A 12,131-nucleotide genomic window follows, 5' to 3' on the forward strand; every position below is an offset into this window, starting at 1 on the left:
GCAGATAATCAGAGGACAAGAGGCAGCAATGAGGGGAACGAAAGGCGAGCTTTAATAAAACTAAAGCTGAAGTACAAAAACCAAAAGGAGCAAGACCAAAAACGAGACAAAAGCAAAGTAGCAACCAAGAGAGCTAAACAAAGTGCAAACAAAAGGACAAAGTACAAAATCAAAAATGCAGATCGCAAAACTCAAAATCCAACACATACCATGAGACACGAAAGGAGGCAAAGCAGGAACATGAACATATGCAGACATGGACAGGTGTATGAACAGACACTGGCAGAGACAATAAAAGGACAAGGAGTGCAGGAAATTCACAGACTAAATACACAGACTAATGACCAGACAAGGAACAGGTGAGGAGAGAGGAGCCCAGGTGAGGTAACGAGAGGGAGGAGCATGGAGGACAAAACACTGACAGACAGAGGGAGACAGACTGCAACTAGGAAAATACACAGGAGAACTTAAAGGACACATGACACAAAAGGGCATGGAAAATCAAAACATGAGACACAAGGCACACAACAACATGAATACAGAGACATAAAACCAGAGTCATGACATACATGACTTTATAGGTTTATTCATGTTGACTATCTCATAGGTGCGGCCACACGGCTGCTACTGATCTTAAAGTATTTGATATTTGAGTAGAAAAGAGGCAGAGGCCTTATGAATATGGAAATTCATCGAAACACACGTCATATACGTCAGCGTAGATGAGAGCCAATTAGGGCAAAGTCCTGACGTCATGAAGGTGGATCTGGGATCGCGCAGTACCTGGAGAGCAACTGCGCGAATGCTCTGCAGCTGCCTCGCTCCCGCGATGACTTAAGGTCATGTGACATCAGATGCGGAGCAGAAACCACTCCCATCCAGGTCATCGTGGACACATTTTACCCAGCATGCATCACGATTTAGGCAGCACTGCACAGCGCTGCGTGATCTTGAACTCGCCTAATGCGTCACACTGGTGGAGCTCGTCTTTCACTCACAGGAGGTTCCTGGAGGATCTTAATTAATGAAGCTAATTAACACTCTGATGTTTTATTTTTCTGACTCTTCATCCTCCTGCAGCTGTTTCTTCATACAGATTTTAGATTACAGATTAGTGTCGCGTCTCATTTTCAAACTGTAATCCTGTTAGTAATCCCGTTTTATCAGATGTCTCTGTAATCTGATTACATCTTTTTTCTGCAACTTTAATGTAACACAGTCACCTTTTTCTGTATTCTTATGATAAAATCCGCTACATGTTTTCCATTACTCCACAAACCTGCTCCTGAATGAACTGCAGACAGCAGCTTGTAGAGTCCTCACTGATGCATTCACCTGTAGTAGGAAATCACAGCTCTCTGATCACCACAGACCTTTAAACCACTCAATCGTAATTATTTCAATAAACATAAACTGTGAGGAGACGTGTGTCCCAGCACACACACACACACACACACACACACATACGGTGGCTGGGAGGTGCAAACCAAAATTACAAAATGTGAAACACTTTTGTGAAGCTTGAGACAAATTTACACTTTGGAAAACATTTTTACATATTATAAAACAAAATTACATTACCGAAACAAATGTACATCTCAGAAAACAAATTAACATAATACAAAACACTTTTACAAACGCCGAGACAAATTTACAAATAACATCAACCGGAAAGGGAATGTACCAACTCCGGGGTTGAACCGGAAGTGATAACCCGGCAGCGGCCAATTCGAGTTGTTGTTGTTGTTGTTGATGGAGTTCATGGTGAGTTCAAGATGGACAGCCATCGAGTGATATTTTGCCCGTTTTGTGGCAAACACATGAACCGCTTAACGCGGTTTTGTTCTTCAAATTGAGATGTTGCACGAGCATCTTGCTTCAGTAACGTTACATTTGAAATTCGTCAACAGGCTATGTGACAGAGCTACAGATGTAGGCTAACGTTAGTTGAATTTCATGATATAGACATATGAGGTTGTTCAGTTAGAAATGCATTTATCCATTAACGGTACACATAGCTGACTAGCGTTAACTTAGCCTACTAAACACATTATGAACAATCTTACCTGCAGGTGGGTGTGTCACGTAGTCGTGATCCATCCTTACTGCTTTAGCCATAGCCGTAGCCACCATGTCACTGAGGACAGCCTTCAATTCCGACACACCTCCATTCCGAAACACCCCCACTCCGAAACACTGCTGTTCCGACCCTCCGCCCAAAACACAGCTATTCCAACATTAAACACCGCTATCCATGATGCTGAAATCCCCACTTCCAGCCGCACCCGCACAAATCTGAAGTGGGTTAAGGTTAGGTGAAGTGGTAAAGTACTCAGAGCCTCCCCCTATGTTGACCAACGACAACATAGTTTGGAATAGAGAGACAACGGCATGGCACAGGCCGACGCATGTTAGTCCCCATCCCATTTCCCACTTGCTTGCATGAACCATGTGACAGAGGAGAGGAGAACAGATTGAGGAAGAGTAGTTCGGGAGGTGGAGTGAGAACGCTTAAAACGACCCTCCAAGCACAGTGGGTGGTTAAGTCCACAAGCACACCAGAGTCTCCAGTGGCTGTACATCACCGTGTAGTGATTAAAACTAAGTAAAAATCCTGTCTAAGGCGTGTTAGGCGTGAGACCAGAAAAAGGAAGGAGGGGTTGGGGTTAGGCATGCAGAAGGGGAGAAGTTGGGGTTAGGTAATCGACTGGTGTGGGCATATTTTAATATGGTCCGTACTCCAAGTGTATTAACTGTTAGGCATTAGAATATATGAAAATATCCGCAGAAAATTGGAACGTGTCAGTGAATAGGGACTTTCTCGGAGTAGTTATCATAAGAGGAAAACGCCCAGGTGGAAAAAGTGCGAACAATGCAGGAGGCCATGACCCGACATCCCAAATAAGGAGCAGGACTGATCCCCAACATCATTATAAACTCTGCCATGCGTTTGTCTGAATTTAAGAGAACGTGGGCCAGTGTGTCGGCCCGCGAATCCCCAATAGCGAAAATCCGGGAAGGAATTTCGAGCGATGCTGTCCAAGGCGTTTACTCACTATTGGATTTTTACAAGCAGGTTTTGAATTGTTGTTAATTGCAAGTAAAATATTTGTAGCAACCGTATCTTAAGTGAGTTAGGACAATGCCAGAGGTGTCATCATATCCCGGTCCGCCCAAATGGAATACTCTGAGCAGTGCAGGAAACTACTGTAATTCCCTCGCCCAAGCTAGCATGAGCCCTCCAGGCACTCCTGTTATACCTGAATCCCTCCCATCAGCTAAGACACCGTGAGCACACACAGCCGTAACGGGGGATCTGGCTGCATGCGTCCGATGCGCAGAGCCCCAGGAGAGAATGTGGTGGGTGCAAGGAAGAAGTCAATGATAACAGAAGGCAGGAGGAATAGCTCCACTACACCGTGACAGACATTTCCATTTTTATCTGAATTTAAGGGAACGTGGGCCTGTATGTCGGCCCGCGATGCCCCAACAGCGAAAAACCCCTTGGGGGAGTTTCGATTGATGACGTGCAAAGCCTGTATTCACAGGGACACATCTTCAGTTGTGCGCCTCGAGGTCTCAGGGCGTTTCGACCGCTTACCACAAGACACCCTCACCCGAGGTTGGTCCCGCCGCAGTTGCGCCAGCTGCGGGGTGTGTCCCTTTTAATGCTACACTACACTAGCCACTTGATTTTTTTAGAGTCTGAAGTTTTTTAGACGAGTTTTGAGGTTTTCTGCTGAAAACACGAACACAGGTTCATGTGAAGTAAAGTGTTTTTTGAAGAGTTTTTTTGGTTGTCAATAGACTTTGAAGTGGATGAGCAAATGCCAAAACTGATGTAAATACAAGCCTATAGGTGTGTTGCGTCCAAACCCAGTTGCTAAACCAGACTGAGGGACGGAAAAATCCTACGTCCCGGTGCATCCACGGCTCAGTCTCTAAGTCAGACTGAGGGACGTTAAATTTAGAGGAGAGTGGTAATTTGAAGGACGCCCAATTGAGTTTTTAACAAAACGGACTTTCAGAGATTGAGACGTATGTGGTGCAGAATGGACTGGTGTGTGGGTGAGGCTAAGCCTCATAGAAAACTTGGCAACGTTTAAGGTTCTGACGCCAGAACCACCACTCCCGCAGTGCTGCCCTGAAGTCGGGACACGGGGGGCCGCATACTTACCCCCTGACCAACTAAGACCATGTCGTTATCACTGCAAGGTATCAGTGGTCCAGCCGGCCAGGGCCAGAGAATTCGGTCGCATCTCCCATATTGTCTGACCTCTCAAGCAACCAGTACTAACCCGGCAAGGCGATGCCAAGTTTTCCAGGTTACCAGAGAGGACCGAGGGACCGAGGTCGACAGAGACTGGCTCTGCCTCCTTGATCCCCCGGTAGACTCAGGGTCAGGAAAGGCCAACTCTCTGGTGCCCCATACACCGCACGACACCAGAGAGTGGTAAAGCAACAGAGAAACAACATAACAATGAATTTTGTATTTTTGAATTGATAAAACCTGTACTCACCAGAAATATAGTCTTCACTCCAAGTCTTCTAATTTTAGTGTGGCTAATCTGGCTGTAGTCATGAATGTTGCCCTTCTCCTTTATGAGGGTACCCAGTATTCCTTCACCTCTTTACAATGGGAGCCCCTCCTACTTTTTAACCTAACTATTTTTAAGTTAGCATTTCACTTTAAATTGTAAGTTAATAAGTTTAGTAAGTATGTTGTAGTCATTTGGTTTGGTTTTTAGATTTGTAACAGTACTAATTTAGTTTAGAAACGTATCCTTCTGAGAGCCAGAAGGGTGAAATGCATGCTGGGTAAATTTGGGTTAGTTCGGAGTGGGGGGGTTTCGGAATGGAGGGGTTTCCCCAATAGCCTTTTCGGAAGAGCGGGGTCTTTGAAAAAAAGGGAAACCCTGCCATTACGATGAATTGAAGTCTATGTTCGGAACAGCGGGGTTTCGGAAAGGCGGGGTGTAACCCATGTCACTATCTTCACAGCATAGTTGGACAGACTGACGTTTGGAGGTTCTGTCATATACGGACTCCCTTCTCAAAGGAGCAGTAAAATTATTCCAAGGGAACAGGCTTGGGACAGCATCACTCTTCAGGCGACGAATGACGCAGCCACCAACGTAATCATCCGTAGCGAAGTGCCGGCTGCAGACATAAGTGCTCCCTCTTTTTACAGTGAACATATTCCCTTCCTCTCTTCGGATCGCTTGTATCCATTTGGGTTTTCAGGTTCGGATCCACAGGAAAAGAATGAAAAGAAAAGGTAGGGCTGTTTTTGGGCGGAAGACGTGCAGCCTGGAACACAACAGAAATTGCGACTCTTCGACTCCGCCATTTTCCGTATTTGCCGCTAGCCCGCTACAATAACCGGAAGTTCTACTACGCTACAATGACGTATTTCCGTTCGACAAATGCAGAAGTGCGTAAAGGGTCTATTGGCCGCTGCCGGGTTATCACTTCCGGTTCAACCCCGGAGTTGGTACATTCCCTTTCCGGTTGATGTTATTTAGGGTCCGGGCAGCTAAGCTGCCAGGACACTATTGTATTCCTAGGAATTCTTTCTTTCTTTCTTCCGAGGAAGTCATACTTCCCAAGGGCGAAAACTCACCAAACTTTACAGAAATGTCCGGCCCCATGCCAGATTTACTTAATTCCAAAGACATGTCAATATTCCTCCGGGGGGGGGGGGCCCAATAAGCATTTAAATTTAAAAAATATAAAAATACCTACAAAATCAACAGTACATGCTACAGTTTTGAAACTTTCACCAAACTGTAGCCCCAACACTGCTGAAACTTTAGTCCACTTAAGCACCTTACAAATTATGAAGTCCATCACTTAGTTTTTTTCAAAACCTGTAAAACTTATAAAACCTATCTCCTCCCACAATTTTGGCTCAATTGTCACCAAACTTGCTAGAGAGCATCTTCAGACCGTCCACAAAACTTATTTCTCGGATTTTTTGATTTATCAAAAATTAAGCCTGCAGTGCATCAAAATGTTTGACCGTAAACAGTACTGTAAACATATACTATCAAATTCTTGCTAAATACATTTTCAATCTTCCTGAAAAAAACGGAGAATATTTTGGAGTCATGGTTGTTGACGTTTGGCAAATATCAGAATTTTATCTCAAAAACTGAATTTTTGAGAATATTTTGAATTCTGCTCTCATGGGAACAACTGGAGTCAATGTAAGAGTGGCATTTTTAAACATCAGGGCCCGTATTCACAAAGACTTTTATCTTAACGTTAGGAGTACTACTATGTGGGAGTTGTTTCTTAAGAGTAATTCACAAAGCCGCTGAGACCTACTTTTAGTTCTGAAAACAGTGAACTCCTAAACTAGAAGTAACTCTCTGTTGCTATGGATGACGTCATTTTATAAGGACGCACTTAGAAGCGGTGACAACGGTGATTGGCTGTTGAGTGACAGGGCAGCCCATTGAAAAGTCATTTAGGCTATGCAATGCATGAAGTGAAAATAAGGAAGTTGCCTACAAGCCCATGACAAAGCCTATGAAAAGATATTTGATAAATAAATGTATTTATGGGGAGAATTAAGTGCCCCCCCCCCCCCGCCAAACAAAAACGCTTCGGACAAAAATGACAAATTACAAGATAAATAAAAAAACGGCAATAAATAAAAGCGGCATTTGCTCGAAAAACTGCGTCAAACCACCCTCCAATAAAATTCGGGAATCGTGTGTTGATCCGGGCCATTTCACAACAATGTCCAGTATATTGTAATGTGTGTCAAAGACAATTTGTGTATAGATGGAATGCAAGCCCTATTCGCACGGGACTAGTATAACCTGGGGACCTCCAGTAATTTGTAATGATTGCGGAGGTCGTCTGTGATCTTAATCCTGTGCGAATCTGCCATGTCTGTAATTTGTAAAGTAAAAAATCCACTGCAAATTACCTCCCATATTTCTCCAAACACAGAGTTCATGTGATAATATTAGTCCTGTGCGAATCGGCATCTCTGTGATTTGGGGTGGTTTTTTGTTTTTCTTCAGGTTTTTTGTGTTTTCCACACCTTTTTTCTGCCTTTTTCAGCATTTGACAGCATTTTGGGTGCAAATTCAGGAGGCTCATCAGAAGAGCGAAATCTCGAAAGATGATTAGATGGATTACATGCATGGCAGCATGCGGTAAGGAACATTTTTCCATCTTTCAACAGGCTCACCAGTTATTATATTAAAAATATCCATATCTAACTGTTGTGCTGCTCCAGTAAGGGCTCCGGTGCGATCGACCCGGGGGATAATGTCAGTAAATTAGAGTTAAAACACAGACTTTGCTTATCCTGTGTGAATGCGCCGCACGAAACACGGACGTGGTGGGATAATTTCTACATCACTTGAGGTCCCCAGGTAATACTAGTCCCATGCGAAGAGCTGCATTTTCCCAGTAGTCAAACACCGGAGTGTTGCCAAACATTTTAACTGCGGCGTTATTGGATTGTTTCAGTTGGTTGGGAGTGTTATTGCGTCCCTCACCTACTCAACCACAACTTCAATCCCTTCACGGTCCATCCGACATCGTTTTAATAATTCCCTGTTATTTAGCGTCTCCAAAACATTCGGCTGTGACCAGGTCTTAGCGAGTTAGGAGTCCTCTGGACTACTTCTAAGGTCTCCCAGACTTAGGTGCTACTTTTAGGCTTAAAATATTTTGTGAATAACTCTTATTTTCAAAAATTAGGAGTCCTAAAGTTACGATTGACACGCCCATTATTTTTAGGAGTTGCTCCTAAATTCGCATGTTAGGAGCTACTTTTAGCCTTAAGATTCTTTGTGAATACGGGCCCAGATTTTCTCTTATGAAGCAAAACACTTAGAGTTAAAAACAAATCACCAACATTTCCATGCTGTCAAGATGCAATTTATGTATTTTCAGATTTTTGTCTTGATAACTGAATTTTTTATAGTGGTTTCAAATCTGCCTGCACAACAGTCCAACAACTCTGTATTCGATATGTATTGCCCCAAACACATCCATGGTCCTGAACTCCAGCTGTCTAAAAGTCGCTCTGCTGAGCTCTGTTCACAGCACTCTGTTTCTGTGCCTGCACCTTTAAATGCTAACGAGCTCCGTCTGTCAACGCCTACTTGGGGAGCTTTGCCTGCTACGTCACTCTCAGGGAGGGGAAGCCCCTTATGCTAACGGTAGCATGCGCTAATGTTTACGGTGGATGTAACACTATGGCTCGCGGAGATTTTTTTCGTTCAACCGAACCAGTTTGACCAAGAATCGGACCCAGAAGGAGAGGCTCCTGAAGAAGTACAGACTCTGCGGCTGCAGCAGGACGTTTCAGAATGGTTAGTTTGTCTAATAATGTTAGTTTGTTTGTATGTGTTGTATGGTGTATGGCAGTTATTACCGTGTAGCTAATGGCTAACAGCTAGCGAGAGCTGTTTTTGTCCTCAACGCAGTCTCTAAACTCTTGGACACTGTTCGCATCGTCTCTGTCTCCAGTCTGCACATGTTTCCAGACTTTCTACTGTGACAACCAAGCTTCATCGTAATATTATTAACATCAAACTCGCTTCAAACGCCATTGCACAGCGGGCCGAAATGGAGCTAACTAGTTAGCCAGTTTCTAGCTGACTTCCCCGTACTCGTCCTGTAAATACTATCAAACCGCGAAGACACTTATCGGTGGCTCGGGTGCAGTTGCTGGGTCCAGTATGGTTTGGACTGATCCTTTTACGAGGGTCAGTGTCGAGGCAAAGCCAGCTTTGTACTGACACTCGTTACTGAAGCAGTCTGATGTGAAGTGGTTAGCACACACATACAGCACTTTGGGAACTGCTGTGGGTACAGTCCCAAATAAAATCCATCAATTGAGTCCTCAAGACCCCCGATGAGGGAGGTTTAAAAAGACTCTGGTGCTCGTTAGTGCAGCCAACGACAGAGCAACTGCTTCTTCCCGGTCGTACATTCACCATTTTCTAACCGAGCGGAAAAAAATGGCGCCGTTTAGATAATTCCTTTGGGTGTGGCAAACCTTCACCTGGGGCGGTGCCACCAACCTACGGGGACGCGTGTAATCTGTCGGTGACGTCACCGACAGACTATCTTCAACTGGCCTGTATAAGCACACATTTTCTAAAGGCGGAGAAAGCAAAAAAGGGAGAGGATGAACTTTATTCATACCAGGGGGGATTGTAGACAGGCCGGGGATGCATATTATTGATGGAAAACCACTCTAAGGTGTATTTTGCATAATATGGGACCTTTAATCAATTTGTCAAGCCACTGTTATAATGCCACTTGCCAATTAGCTCAGAGTGATAGATGACAGTCTTTGGCTCTAGAAGTTGTAAGTTCAAGCCTCAAGTGGTCCAAAATGAACATTCTTGTCAACTGTCTTGTCTTCCTATTCTCCTGTTGCTCAGAAATGCCTAAATTTGCCAAAAATAGCCCGGACCCGACCCATCGCTGCGCAGCAGCTATAATTGTAAATTTGTCTTGGTGTTTGTAAAAGTGTTTTGTATCATGTTAATTTGTTTTCTGAAATGTAAATTTCTCTCAAGCTTCGTAAAAGTATTTCACATTTTGTAATTTTGGTTTGCACCTCCCAGCCACCATAATCACACACACACACACACACACACACGCACGCACACACACACACACGCGCGCTCACACAAACATACACACGCACACACACACGCGCGCTCACACACACACACACGAACACACACACACGCACGCGCTCACACACACACATACACACACACACACGCACTCACACACACATCCAGGTAAACTCAGAGGGGGAGGAGCTCAGTGTCACCTGAGAGGCTGGAAGTGAAAGTGTTCAGTCCGTCAGACTCCATGTTGAGAGCAGAACAGACAGAAGAAGACGGAGGAGGAAGACTAAAGGTGAGTGTTAAAACAAGGTGTTTGTGATGTTACTGTGAGAGTGTGAGTCAGTTTAGTCTCTGTGGACTGTAGAGGAAACACATGTTAGAATAAAGTCAACACTTTGATTCTTCTGTGGACACAAAGTCCTGATAGGCTGAATAATACACATTAAAACTACTGGAACTAAAGACCAGGAGCCCAGAGGGGTGTGTGTGTGTGTGTGTGTGTGTGTGTGTGTGTGTGTGTGTCTGTATCTGTGTGTGTGTGTGTCTGTCTGTATCTGTGTATGTGTGTGTGTGTGTGTGTGAAGTGGAGACAGATTGTGTTTTACTTCATGTTCTTTCCTCCTGCGTCACTCCTGAACAAACCTGTTTCCTGATTCTTGTGTTCTGAGCTCACAGTTCATGTTTCACCTCTCAGACCTGAAGATGAGTGTTTGTGTGGAGGAAGAGTTGGACCGAGCAGAACCTCCAGGATCCATCTGTCCATCTATGAAGGGTGACTGGTCCAATGTTGAACCTCTAAACTTCAGTACTGAACCTGGACCATCAGACACAAAGTAAGACGACTGATACTAACTCATTTATATGACTCATGTTTCAGTGATGATGATGTTTGTTTGGTTGATTTTGTGTTCATGTATTCAGATTTCCACTAAAAAGTCTTTTGTGTCCATAGTTGAGACTTTTCCCACCTCATGTTCCTCTGTGTGTCTGCTATAAATCTGTAATCTGATCTAAGAGGACAAACAGAAACTTTTAAACCTCCTTTTTATGGACAGCAGCAGCAGTTTGTGTATGTAGAGCTTCTTAAATCTCTTTATTGATGAAGGATTCATGTGATGTGAATAAAAACATGTTGGTGTTTGCAGAGTTCAGTCCAGCAGACAGAGAGCAGAACCTCCAGGATCCATCTGTCCGTCTATGAAGAGTGACTGGTCCAAATATCATCCTCCAGACTTCAGTAGTGAACCTGGACCATCAGACACAAAGTAAGAGCACTGAGACGACTCATTCAGTGTTTGCTGGTAATGTTTTGCTGTAGAGTAACATCAGGCTCCAGGACTGAAGAAACACTAACATAAAGTCTTTGAAAGTCTCCTGAACACTAACATGTCTGAACTCAGTCAGATCCTGGAGGACACTAACAAATCTCAGCAGGATGAAATAGATGGTGGAACCATGACGTATGTTTGTAGGCTAACCCTGAAGTTAGCATCGCTCTGGCTCCCTCCACAAACAGCCTGTCAGATTGTTGACTTGGATTTTGGATTATTGCAGAAAATAATCTCTGTGACAAACACGAGTTTCTGATACTGACACGTTTTGTTCTGAGAGATAATCTTCACACATCATTTTCATGACACACTAAATGCTGAATTCAAGATGAAAAGTATCGACACTTTGACTTTTCTCTGTGAGCGTCTGAGCTTCTCAACAGTGTCGACCAAATCTGGATGTTTTTAACAACAATCATCAAATCATTGTAGTTGTAAAGAAATGTGTTCACAGAGAGAGGAAGAGGAGTCATGTCTCTGTGAAGAAGCAGCCCACCTGCTGTGTTTGGTGTCAGGACGTCCTGAAGGATCCGGTCTCTACCAGCTGTGGACACTGGTTCTGCAGACGCTGCATCACCTCATACTGGGACCAGTCTGCTTCACCAGGAGACTCCTCCTGTCCCCAGTGTGGAGGTAAGACCCAGAACAACAGCTGGACTGTGGACAGACAGTCAGAGACAAACTGTACCAAGTCACACTGAACATCTCAACATGTTAAAGCCACATTATGGAGAAATTCTCATGTTGTGTGTGTCAGGCCTAGGCAAAATGAGGACTCAGGTGCAGACAGAGAACGGTAAATGCAAGCTTTTATTCTGATACTCAAGTATCGACTTCCGTTAGAGTGACAACTCAAACAGGCTATGAACTCGATACTCGTCTGCTCAGACGAGAGACTAATAAATCAAAACGAGGCACAAATACACCAAACAAACTGAAAATCGCTCCCGAGGGAGGAAAACACAAAAAGCTAAATCTACACTGATCTGAAATCGAAAAGTAATCTATGAAAAGTTAAACAACAGAAATCACTCTCAAGGAGGATCAAGCAAAAGGCTATAAACAGAACTCAGCTACACTGAGCTAATGACACTACAAATCAAAACACTCCCGAAGAAGGAAAACACAAGATATTATGAAATTAACTGATGCACAAAAGAACACGCTGACCAAAACTTTA

At 43.9% G+C, this 12,131-nt stretch overlaps 1 pseudogene; it reads left to right on the top strand.

Moving 5' to 3' along the window:
• The first annotated feature begins 10,275 nt into the window (after positions 1-10,275).
• The window catches only part of LOC115595758 (NLR family CARD domain-containing protein 3-like), a 42,059-nt pseudogene continuing 40,203 nt past the window's right edge, over positions 10,276-12,131 (top strand).

The sequence above is a fragment of the Sparus aurata genome, chromosome 14 (genome assembly GCF_900880675.1).
Source record: "Sparus aurata chromosome 14, fSpaAur1.1, whole genome shotgun sequence".
NCBI classification, from domain to species: domain Eukaryota; kingdom Metazoa; phylum Chordata; class Actinopteri; order Spariformes; family Sparidae; genus Sparus; species Sparus aurata.